The following is a 12162-nucleotide window of genomic DNA, read 5'->3' on the forward strand; positions in this document are numbered from 1 at the left end:
TGTGACATTTTGAGGGGAAAGTTAAACATGTCTCCTAACCACAGGAGGAAAATATAAGGCAAGGGATGAAAGATAAACAAGAACAGAAGATGACATAGCCATCTGTCAGCCTCCCAAAGGACATGTTGGTTTTTATGATGGTGCTTTCTGTTTTCTTTTTCAGAGCTTTGCTAGGCAGCATGCTGCTCAGTTAGCAGCAGTCAAGTATAGGTGTAAGACAGTCACAATTAATAATAGTTAACTGCTTTTAGGTATCCCTAATATATAACCTGGCTTAGCCTAACACAGTTTGGACAATGCTTACAACTTTAAAGCACAGGGGCACCTGGGTGGCTCAGTTGGTTAGGTGTCTGCCTTCGGCTCAGGTCATGATATCAGGGTTCTGGGATTGAGCCTCACATCTGGCTCCATGCTCAGTGGGGGGTCTGCTTCTCCCTCTCCCTCTGTGTTCTCTCTCTCTCAAGCAAACAAATAAAAAACAATGCCCCCCCCAAACCAAAACCACAATGAGATATCACCTCACACCTGTGAGAATGCCTACAATGAAAAACGTAAGAGACAAGTGTTGGCGAGGACATGGAGAAAAAGGAACTCTTGTGCACTGCTGGTGGGAATGCAAACTGGTGCAGCCACTGTGCAAAACATTATGAAGAGTTCTAAAAAATTAAAAACAGGGTTACCCTATGATCCAGTAATTGCACTACGGGGTCTTCTTTTACCCAAAGAATACGAAAACACTACATCAGAGGAATACGTGCATCCCTATGTTTGTTAAAGCATTAATTACAATAGCCTTAATTACAAAGCATTAATTACACTTGGACATGGAAATAGCCCAAGTGTCCAATAGATGAATGGATAAAGGAGATGTGGTGGCACATATACAAGGGATAAAAAAATGAAATCCTGCCATTTGCAGCAACATGGGTGATCAAGAGAGTGTAGTGCTAAGTGAAATAAGTCAGAGAAAGATAAATACCAAATTATTTCATGCCTATGTGTGGAATTTAAAAAACAAAACAAATGAACAAAGGAAAAAAAGAGAAAGAAAGAAATCCCAAAACGGACTCTTAACCATAGGGAACAAACAGATGGTTACCAGAGGGAGATGGGTGGGATGATGGGTGAAATAGGTGAAGGGGATTGAGAGTACATTTATCTTGACAAATACTGAATAATATATGGAACTGTCGAATCACTATATTGTATGCCTGAAATGAATACAACACTGCATGTTAACTACACTGGAATTAAAATTCTACATCTACAAATATATATATATATACATATACATATATATATGTACAAGTAGATAGATATATAAAGAATGTGCTCTGATAAAGGGGCTTTTCTAGAAAACAGCTATTCATTGCAGTAACCTAAGAGCTTGAGTAATTTTTTCTTTTTATGTTGACTTAAATTTCTATAAATCTTATCTTAAAATTACAAATTGATGTGTGTATATTTTAAGTGTGCAATTTGATGAATTAAAAACTGCATATATCCACGTAACCAATCATGATATAGAACATCTCCACCCAGAAAGTTCCTTTAGGCTCCGCTCTCTTCCAAGCAATCTCTACACCCACAGGCAATTATTGTTCTGATTCCAATCACCACAGATTCCTATCACTGTGTTCTTGAGTTTTGTATAAATGGAATCATAATGTATGTATTCTTTTATGTATGGTTTCTTAAAAATGGCACGGGAAGATACAGCTATCTACCAGTAACTATGCCCAAAGCGGTTGCTTAACTCTTAACAAAATTTCATAATGACTAAGGGTTTTTTTGAGAATGGTGATCTTACACTCTACTATAAAGGGAATTCAGGGGATCCCATATCAGTCTCCCATTCCACTTAATTAAGAAGCTATTAGAACCCTTAACCAGTGTGCATGGAGAATAGCATCCATGTTGGTCCCACCTTTATGGTGTATGTGATCTGTGTCGCACAGGTATGGATCTTTGTGCAAATGCTGAGTTTCTCTTCAAAGATCATAGTTTCAAGATTTGGTCTTTGCAGGATGCATATTCTTATGAATTGCCCTTAAGCATGGAGCCTTTATTATTTAGCTAACCTGAGAATTCCTGCAGTTATTTCTAACACAGGTTTGCTGTCTTCTTCTCTGGAGCTGGGGATGAGGTAGGTTTCATTATGTTTTCCTGGGACAAAGGAAAGCCTTCGCTATCTAGTTTCCTTATAAAATATCTTACTGCTTGAAGAAGCTTTTGAGCGACATCTTTATGCTTCCTCTAATCAACAGCTGCACAGAATTTCTATTTAATTAATTTTCTTCTGAAACGGTATGGGTTACCTACGGTGCAAGAAGCCTGGAGCAGTGGGAGGCTGTGAGAGGGACCCAAGTGTGGGTCTTTCTAAAGACGGTGGTGATGATAGTGGCCTAGAAATGTTATGGCATTTCTTTGGCTCTCCAGATATGAGAATTAATGAATGAATGATTTTTAAATAATGCCTGTGAAGATGGAGTGCCTGGGTGGTTCCGTTGTTTCAGCATCTGACTTTGGATTCCTTTCAGCTCATGAGCTCATGGGCTTGGGATCCAGCCCCAGGAGGGCTTCATGCTCAGGACAGTCTGCTTGGGATTCTTTCTTCTTCCCTCTCCTTACACCTCTGCCCCTCTCCGCAAGCACACACATACACACACTCTCTCTCTCATAAATAAATAAAACTTTACAAACAATGCTTGCAGAGGTACTAAGGTACCCAACTGCAGATTCCCCCACCTTTAAGCTATTCTTCTGCCTAACAGTACATTCAGGTGAGTGAGCGAGTGAGTGGCGCTTACTAGATGATGACTGATGCCTACCCTGAGCTATGAGCTACATATATGCTCCAAACAAGTGAGCACACGATCAGTAAACTGCCCCCCTGCTGGATTGTTAAATAGGGCTGTGTTAGCCTCCCAGACTTGAAAAGAAATGCAGGCAATAACGTCCTAGCGAAGCTTGGCCCATGTAGCAAGCGGGTGACCTTAGCTGATGGGCTCTCTCTCAGCTCCTTCCCCGCATGAACACCTGTCAACATGTGTGCCTTTTTTCTCCCAGTGGTCAACTTTTGGATATTTTAGTTAGTCCGTGATGGCAAAGGTCTTCCTTGTTTGAGGCTCCAGGCAGAACTTAATCACAGCAGCTCAGGGCTGGAATGGCCTTAAAGGTCTGGTTAAATCAAGGCTGCTGGGATTCAGATTTGTGCTTTGTGACACCTCCGTCTACAATGCCACTGGACACCCTCTTTATCACAGTGGTTGAAGGAGGGAGAAAATATTTCACTTGGTTCAAAGTGGGGGTGGGAAGAAAAAGGGAGGTAAGCGGGCAGGAATGGAGGCATCGAGGCTTAGGAGGAGGATAAGATAGGCCTGTGAGGACAGGAGACTGGGACAGATCTGGGGAGGGCAGTGAGAAGCTCAAGACCTCTGACCCTTCACCCACAGTGAAGACTGATGAGAAGGAAGAGATCAGGACCCGGGGAAGAATGTGGGCCATGAGCCACAGGCAGGAGAGAGGTCTGTGAGCAGCCTTCCCCCAGCGAGCACCACCTTGGCATGAGGTGGCCACTGTGCAGATGCTGAAGTCCTCTTTCGGCCGGCTCTGTGGCAGTCATTCAAGCTTTTTTTTTTTACATTTTTTTTTTTTTTTTTTATGATAGTCACAGAGAGAGAGAGAGGCAGAGACACAGGCAGAGGGAGAAGCAGGCTCCCTGCAGGAGCCTGATTCAGGACTCAATCCCAGGACCTCGGGATCATGACCTAAGCCGAAAGCAGACGCTCAACTTCTGAGCCCTCCAGGCGTCCCATCATTCAACCTTCTTTTTTTTTGAAGCCAAATCTCTCTAGTCATTTCTGAAAGAAGAAAAAAAATTGACGAGGAGCTGTGCTTTTTCCTTCAGAACTGATATGAGTGAACCCACTATATTTTTCATTAGTAAAAGCAACCACAACCTAAGAGCAGCCAGTGTGGGGTTGAGGAACGAATGCTACTTTAATACATTTTGTCCATCTGCGATGTTGTTGACGATATTGGCAAAGGATAGGTGTGGTCTGTCCAGCAGCGACACGTAAAGATTTGTCAACATACCACTACCCCCTAGACATACATTTCAGAAAGTTGCGTGGGGCCTTCACTCATTTACAAGGCCAACGAGAGCTAGCTCACGAACTCTATGTGTTTCAGGAATAGATGCAGACGGATTTCTCAGCAGGCGCCTCTTCTGGAACTGCTCACCCCAGCCAGGCTCTCCCCTTTCTCAAAACCTGGGTCCAACCTTCTGGGCAGTACCTGCATGCGTGAACCAGTCACAGGCATATGTCTGTATTCAAATATCCTGGTTCAAATCCTGCTTCCACCACTTACCGGTTGTATACACTTTGGATGTGTTTCTATTGTTGTTTTTAGAGAGAGTGTGGGAGAGAGCGTGGTGGGGCAGAAGGAGAGGGAGAGAATCTCAAGCAGATTCCACATGCAGTGCGGAGCAGGATATGGGGCTGCATCTCATGACCCGGAGATCATGACCTGAGCTGAAACCAAGAGTCGGATGCTTGACCAACTGAACCAGCCAGGTGCCCCAAGAATGTACTTCTTCTATTTCTTCATCTACAAAACAGAAAATATGGTACCACGGGGTCTTTGTGAGAATCAATTTTTTTTTCAATTTTATTTGAATTCAGTTAATTGACATATAGTGTATTGTTAGTTTCAGAGGTAGAGGTCGGTGATTCATCCATCTTGTATCACACCCAGTGCTCATCCCATCACATGCCCTCTTTAATGTCTATCACCCATTGTCCCTCTCTTCCCCTATGATCCTCTGTTTTGTTTCTTAAATTCCACATATGAGTGAGATCATAGGATGATTGTCTTTCTCTGACTGACTTATTTCACTCAGCATAATACCCTCTGGTTCCATCCACGTCGTTGCAAATGGCAGGATCTCACTCTTTTTTGATGGCTGAGTAGTAGTCCATTATAGATATATATGCCACCCCCTCTTTAATTATTTATAAAACACATACCACAGTATCTGAGGCTCAGTAAATATCATCGTCATCATCATTGTCTCAGGTTTTTTCCCCACTCAGTTTCTGTTTTCTCTGTCTTTTGCCCTCAACTCACAGGGCCAGAACTGGCAGCAGCAGCCCCGTCTCATGACTGACATTGGTATGCTAGACCAATGTATGCCCGAAGCACAGCATTCCAGCAATACCAGGGCTAGAAAGGAACATCCTTCACCAGATCTTTTTGAACATTTTATTTTACTTTTTAAAAGATTTTATTTATTCATGAGAGACACACAGAAAGAGGCAGAGATACAGGCAGAGGGAGAAGCAGGCTCCCTCTGGAGAGCCCCATGTGGGACTCAGTCCCAAGACCCCAGGATCACAACCTTGGCTTGGCCAAAGGCAGATGCTCAACCACTGAGCCACCCAGGTGCCTCCATTTTATTTTATTTTAAAGATTTTATTTATTTATTTATTCGAGAGAGAGAGTGATCATGAGTGGAGGGAGGGGCAGAGGAAGAGGGAGAAGCAGACTCTCCGCTGAGCAGGGAGCCAGAAACAGGGGCTCAAGCCCAGGACTCTGGGATCATGACCTGAGCTTCAGCTCAGATGCTGAACCAACTGGGCACCCTTTTCAAACATTTTAAACTAAGCAATAAAGCAGGTTTGGATGGTACATATTTATTATACTATTAGTCTGATGGGGGAGTGGTACCCAGTTAGGGTACTCTAGACTAATTTTTAGCTAAATAATGACACCTGGGAATTTTCTGAGTAGCACATCAAGTCATATGCTCCTTCTTCATATCAGGTGGCTTGTAAGCTTCTGGAAACAGGAAAGCCACTCTGGTATCCAGTCTAATGTGGGAGAGAAGAACATGCATAGGCAAGTAATGGTAACATCATGTGGTCATACTGCCATTCAGACAGATGATAGTACTGGTTGTGACAGATACTGTTGATTGTGTTCCTGCTCTGTGTCTGGCATAATACTAGTCAGTTCCCAACTTGAGACATATTTAATTTTCATGACTACACTTCAAGATAGTGCTTATTACCCCAATGATGCAGATGAGAAAGCTAATGCAAAGTGGTTCCAGGTCACTGACCTACCAAGGGACAGAGCTACTGTGGCAACTTTTAATTTAGGTCTGTCTGACTCCAAAGCTACTAATCCACACTGGGTGCTAGGAGGCTGTGAGAGACATGGTTAGGGCATGAAGAGTGATGGATTTCACAAGGAAGAGAAGTAGGGGAAGCCTCACAAAGGAGATGGATTTGACCTTGTAGAATAAGGTCAAATAGGAAAGAAAGAGCATTTTAGCAAGAGGCTATGTAAGCAAAGATACGGAAGCACACTGCATCTGGGAAACTGTGACACAGAGGCACAGTGTGATGGTGGCACTGAGCACATGGGATGGGGCTACAGTCCCTTATCACTGGAGTAGCATGTCCTAGCACTGGAACTAGCACCTCACTTCACTCACAACCTCCAGTGTAGACCATGTTGCCTTGTCCCATCTGGCACCCCAGTTCCAATCTGTTTCTACTTTCCTCAACCCCCAGGTCTGTGCGACCAGACACTTAATACTGCCCTTCTGAGACAAACCCCTTACTCTTTTCCTGATCATCGTCAATTCCTCCAACTAGTCTGCTTCCAGAAGTTCAAGCAATTGACCCATCCAATCTACCTTGAGAGTGAAGACATCCATGTGCTATTTCCTAGACCCAGAATTGGGCTTGGATTTTACCCTGTAGGCCAGGGATTCTCACTAAGGATACATGGACAGGCTCCAGGGAATACTGAACCACTGGAATCTAGGAAAAACACTGTAAATGAACTATTAAAGGGATACGAAGCTTTCCTTAGATTCCCAAAGGGAAACAAGACTTTCGCAAAAGATCAAAAACCATAGAAATGCTGCACTGTTCAATACTGTAGCCACTAGCTACATGTGGTGATTTAAGTGATCTAAAATTTAAAAAAAAAAAGATCTAAAATTATATAAAATTAGAAATTCAGTTTCTCAGTCTCACTAACCACATTTCAAATGCACATGTAGACATCAGCCAGCAAAGATTACAGGACATTTCCATCATTGCAGAAAGTTCTATTGGATAGTGCTGGCATAGATAATGAGGTGGCCCTGAAGATGGCAAAGGGGGGACACCACCTGTGGTGTACCTGACAACAAGTGGAGGACAGATCTGGGGAAGGAAAAGCTATGAATGAGTCTGGGAGTCTCTGGGAAGAATCAATCTTATACAGTAGTGATGGGAATGGAGAGGAGCTCACAAGTATGAGAAATGTGTCAGAGCCCTCGGTGAAGGACTGGATGAGGGGATAGAGGCAGAGAAAGAAGCCAAAGCCAACTCTAAGCTTTCTAATTTGGAAAATGCCCACATGGGTTCCTCTCCAGCTTCCCTCTCCTACTGCTCCCTTCTCATTCTTTTTCAACACCCTGGGTCAGGTCCTGGGTCAGGGCCCTCACCCTGCTGTTCCCTCTGCCTAGAAATTTCTTCTTCTTCTTCTTCTTCTTCTTCTTCTTCTTCTTCTTCTTCTTCTTCTTCTTCTTCTAGGGATCCAAATGTCTTCTTCCCTCACCAGCATGAGTGACTAGGAGACAGGGAGACAGTGACTGTCACAGAAGCAGGTGTGAGGGTGAAAAAGCTGATGAGTCATTCTGCTGATGGGAGTCTCAAGGGGCCAACAAAATGCTGAGTCACCACGGATCAGCGATGCACATTCACTAAAGAAAGGCAGATGGTCACTACCAGGCCTGGCAGTGCGCGGCATCTGCAAACTGCTCTCTTACTCCAGGTACCCAAGGCCCTCAAGCATTCACCATCTTTTCAAATCTTCTCTCAGGAAATGTCCTGATACATGTATCAATACTGAGTTCTAGAACAGTAAGATGTACAGTCTGTGAGCCAACCCCTGTGCTTTTCATTTTGATGTGGGAAAGGTTCCTGAGCCAGAAGACCGAGTCTCTAGTGGTGGATTCTCACGCATCGCTGACAAATCTGGTGAGAACATACTTCCCCTACTCCTTCTAACCCTGATACCTCATAGGTGGCCTTCTGATCTCCTTAGGAGCTGACTAAAGCCCCTTTTAAAGGCGTTTAGCAAAGGGTGGACAGAAAAATTCTTTGTGACTAACTCCCCATTACTCAGAAAATGTAAGTGGATCAAACGTCCCATCCCCTCATCCTCTGAGCATGTTGGTAATCACAATGTTACTGTATAATGTGAAAATTTCCAAATAGAACTAAACTCAGGTCTATAAATATACATGATTAAGGCTTCAAATATAGCACTGCTTTATTTTCATGGGGGCTATTTCTGTGTGGTGATTGCCTGGCTGATTTGCAATTTCAGAATACAAATGGCTTTTCTCCATAACTAATGGGAAACTTGGCAGGGTGCTGCACACCCAGGCCCTCCTGAAAAAGTCTGTTAAATGGTGGTAAGTGCTCTTCTTCTGAATTACATAAGCAGAGCTGACAAAAGGCAACAGTACAACTCCAGAGCCTGCTAAAGTGAAATAGTGTTTGTTTGGTTTCCCTTCCTATGCTAGAAGAATACTGACTCCTCTGGTAATAAATAATGAAATGATTATGAGCACATAACCCTATGATAGTCTAAATTAAAAATCCTATGGTACAGATGAGGAGTAATGCCAATGGAGATTTCTCCAACACTGGATTTACCAGTAGCTAAAAAAATGTTTAAATAAGAATGGAGTAAATAAATTCATAACCTTGGGACAAAACCGAAAAGGGAATGCCTGAAGCCGCACTCTATGGCTGTTATAAGCAAAACACGGACTAAAATGTTTATTATCTCCATCTAATAGGGAGGACGGTATAATTATGACCTTTGGTGATCTCAATACCATAAAGCAGCTTTTCTAATATTATCATGGACAGTACAGCCTACCTCTGAGCCAGGCCCTTGCAGATAAATATAACAAAACGGTTAGAGGATGAGGTACTTTGGAGTCAAAGTTCAAATCCCAGTTCTCTCACTTACGCATTTTCTGACTTTGGAAAGTAAGGCTTAGAAGAGTTTTCTCAAATATACAATGGGGATTTTAAAGTAAAACCTGCGTCTTAGGGTTATTGACAAACTAAAATGAGAGAGCATATAAAAGCACAGTAAATACCTGGTAAACATCTTTCATATTTTGTCTAAAAGTCTATCTTCAGTGTCTCTCATTGATTTGTGAGCCTTCTCCTGGCTCCGTTGTCCCTCTTCCTGGAGAACCTTAAAACATTTGTTCCCGCCAGGCACTTTTAAGGATGTAGTCAGACCAGGTGTTGAATTAGAACTCAAGTCAATCGCAGGGCCCCAAACCTTGTGTGGAAGAAACAGACCTAGCTACAGTAGTTGTTTTCATTAGGACAGGACTTTAGGTTAGGAGGCAGAATTAGAGAGAAGTTAATAAAGTTTAGGTTTTAAGACTCCTCTCGTGGATGGCCCCTTGTAAGACATTATGCCTGATTTTGTATTAATAAATTAGCATCCTTTTTCTTAAGGATGGCCCTTAAAATTGTATATGCTTTGGGCTCACCAAGACTAGCAAGTGCTCCTATCTATTGCGTAAGTTCCAAGCACACCTGGCAGCAGGGCTGACCTGAAGCTGTGGATCACAGGGCTGCCTTGGGTGTCTGACTTCCATCTTCTGCTGTTGAGTCCCACCGATGGTCAGAGATCAGGGATAAAGCCACACCTGCAGGTGAGGTCTAGAGGTTCCTTGAAGCAAAGATGAGTCAAGTGGTATCAGGAATGAGGCAGGGTCTGACCACGCTGAGGATTAAGGATAATTTTTCTGCAACAGTTCAACTCCAGAGCCTGCTAAAGTGAAATAGTGTTAGTTTGGTTTCTCTTCCTAATACTGACTCATAAGTTAAAGTTCAGTAAAAGAAATAAGATGTTACAAAAATAGGTACAATAGGGTATTAAATCAGTGTTTCTCAAATGGGATCCAGTCCAGCTCTGATGCTGTAGCCTGACCAAAACTCACTGAGAACTACTTAAAATGCTAGATTAAAGGGGGAAAAAAATCTGCCAGAGGCACTAGAAATCTGCTGAGATACCCAGGACGTGAAGGAAGGGAAGCTAACTGAGGAAATCCTCACTTTTTGCACAGTGATTTTCCTCTAGGGGCATGTAGTGGACTGAACGTTTGTGTCCTTCACAAATTCACATGTTGAAATTTGAACCCCCAGTGTTATGGTATTTGGAGGTGGGGGCTGTGGGAGATGATTAGGCCATGAGGGTGGAGCCCTCATGTATGAATTAGTGCTTGCAGAAGGGACCACAGAAAACATTCTTGCCCTCTTTCCAACAGTGAAAAGATTGTACTTTATGAAACAAAGTGAGTTTTTACTGGACCTGGATCTGCCAGCACACAGATCCTGGACTCTCTAGCCCCCAGAACTGTGAGAAATAAAGATTTGCCATTTAAGCCTCTCAGCCCATGGTATTTTTGTCATAATGCAATAAAATAGGGCATTTGGCAATTCTTGGTGCCGGACAAACAACTGAGAAGTCAGCAGTAATTTAATGGGACTGGGAAGATAAATACTGAAGTTTGGAGCTGCCAAGCCATTTAGGACTTGGAATTTAGATCCTAGAGAAAACTGGAATGCAAGAATGTGAGCCCACCATCAGCATCAGTTTTCCCCAGGTTATTTACTGATTAAGTTATGTAGGACAAGAGTCTTGGAAGCCAAACAGAAACTGGGTGAAATAGCAAAGTGGAGTTTTGGGTTGTTTCAAAGTGCTACGGAAACAAAAATTGGATTCAGGACTGGCCACAGAGGACTGGTTCAAAAAATATCCCAAGCCTTCAGCTGGGACCTCTAGAGGTCTATGTCCTAGGCCTGAAGGTGAGCCAGACCTTCCCAGAGACAGCAAGCCAATCTGGGAGAGGTGTGGTTCCACCTAGATTGAAGCAATCTAACAGAATAATTTTTACAAAATATTATGTAAAAACAAAATGTAGAACAACAATAACACAAAGCAGGAAGATTGAATGTAGTTAACATCATCTGGGAAATGGAATAGGTATTAATTCTTAGTAGACTATAATAAGTCAAGAATGTGGGGTGCTTGAGTGGCTCAGTTGGTTAAAGTGTCCAACTCTTGGTTTTGGCTTGAATCATGATCTCAGGGTCTCCGGATCCAGCTTCACATCAGGCTCCATACCAAGTACAGTCTGCTTGTTCCTGCTCCTTCTCCTACTTGCTGTCTGCCTCTCTCTCTTAAATAAATAAATAATCTTTAAAAAAATGAATGTCTTTTGTAATCTTTAGGATAACTGGTAAAGAATGTATTACTAATAAAGTAATGCAATAAGTAAACTAAAATAATAAAAAATGCTTTCCATATACAAAGGAAGTCAAGAAAGATGAGAAAAAAGGAACACAAAACACAGGGAAAATTAAAAGGTTAAAATAAGCCCAAATATATCAGCAATTATATAAAAGTAAAATAATTTACTCTAATTAAAAAACAAAAATTATTACACTAATTATATGTGTTGCTTACAAAAGAAAAATCTTAAATATATGGATGTAGAAAGATTGGATAAGAGGATGGAAAAAGATATGGCATGGAAAATCTAACCAAAAGAAAACTGGTACAGTTATATTAATATAAGATAAGGCCGACTTTAAGGCAAGAAGCACTACTAAAGTTAAAGAGGAACATTTCCTCATGATTAAAAAAAAGCCCATGAACCAGGAAGGTATAATAATTATAAATTTGTGTATACTTAATAACATGGCCTCCAAATGCATCAAGCGATAACTGACAAACTATAAGGACAAAGAAATAAGCACACAATCACAAAGTACTCCTACCTGCCCTGTTGGTTGTGCCAAGAATACAAGACTGCTCCTTATTCAGGCCATTTCTCAAGATTGCTGAATCTGCAGCAGGCAACCTTGAGGGATGAGGTCAGGTCTCCTTCTGGGACAATAAACAAGCTTGCTGCTGTTATTGCTTACTGCTTGCTGTGTAAGTGGTGGATTCCCCAGTGTTCCTCTCCTATAACACAATCCACTGACTATGCAAGCATCCCCCTCGGCCCTTCATCTCACCTCTGTGGGACTTGGGGAGCAAGAGGAACTGACA

Source organism: Vulpes vulpes, chromosome 15, assembly GCF_048418805.1.
Source record: "Vulpes vulpes isolate BD-2025 chromosome 15, VulVul3, whole genome shotgun sequence".
NCBI classification, from domain to species: Eukaryota; Metazoa; Chordata; class Mammalia; order Carnivora; family Canidae; genus Vulpes; species Vulpes vulpes.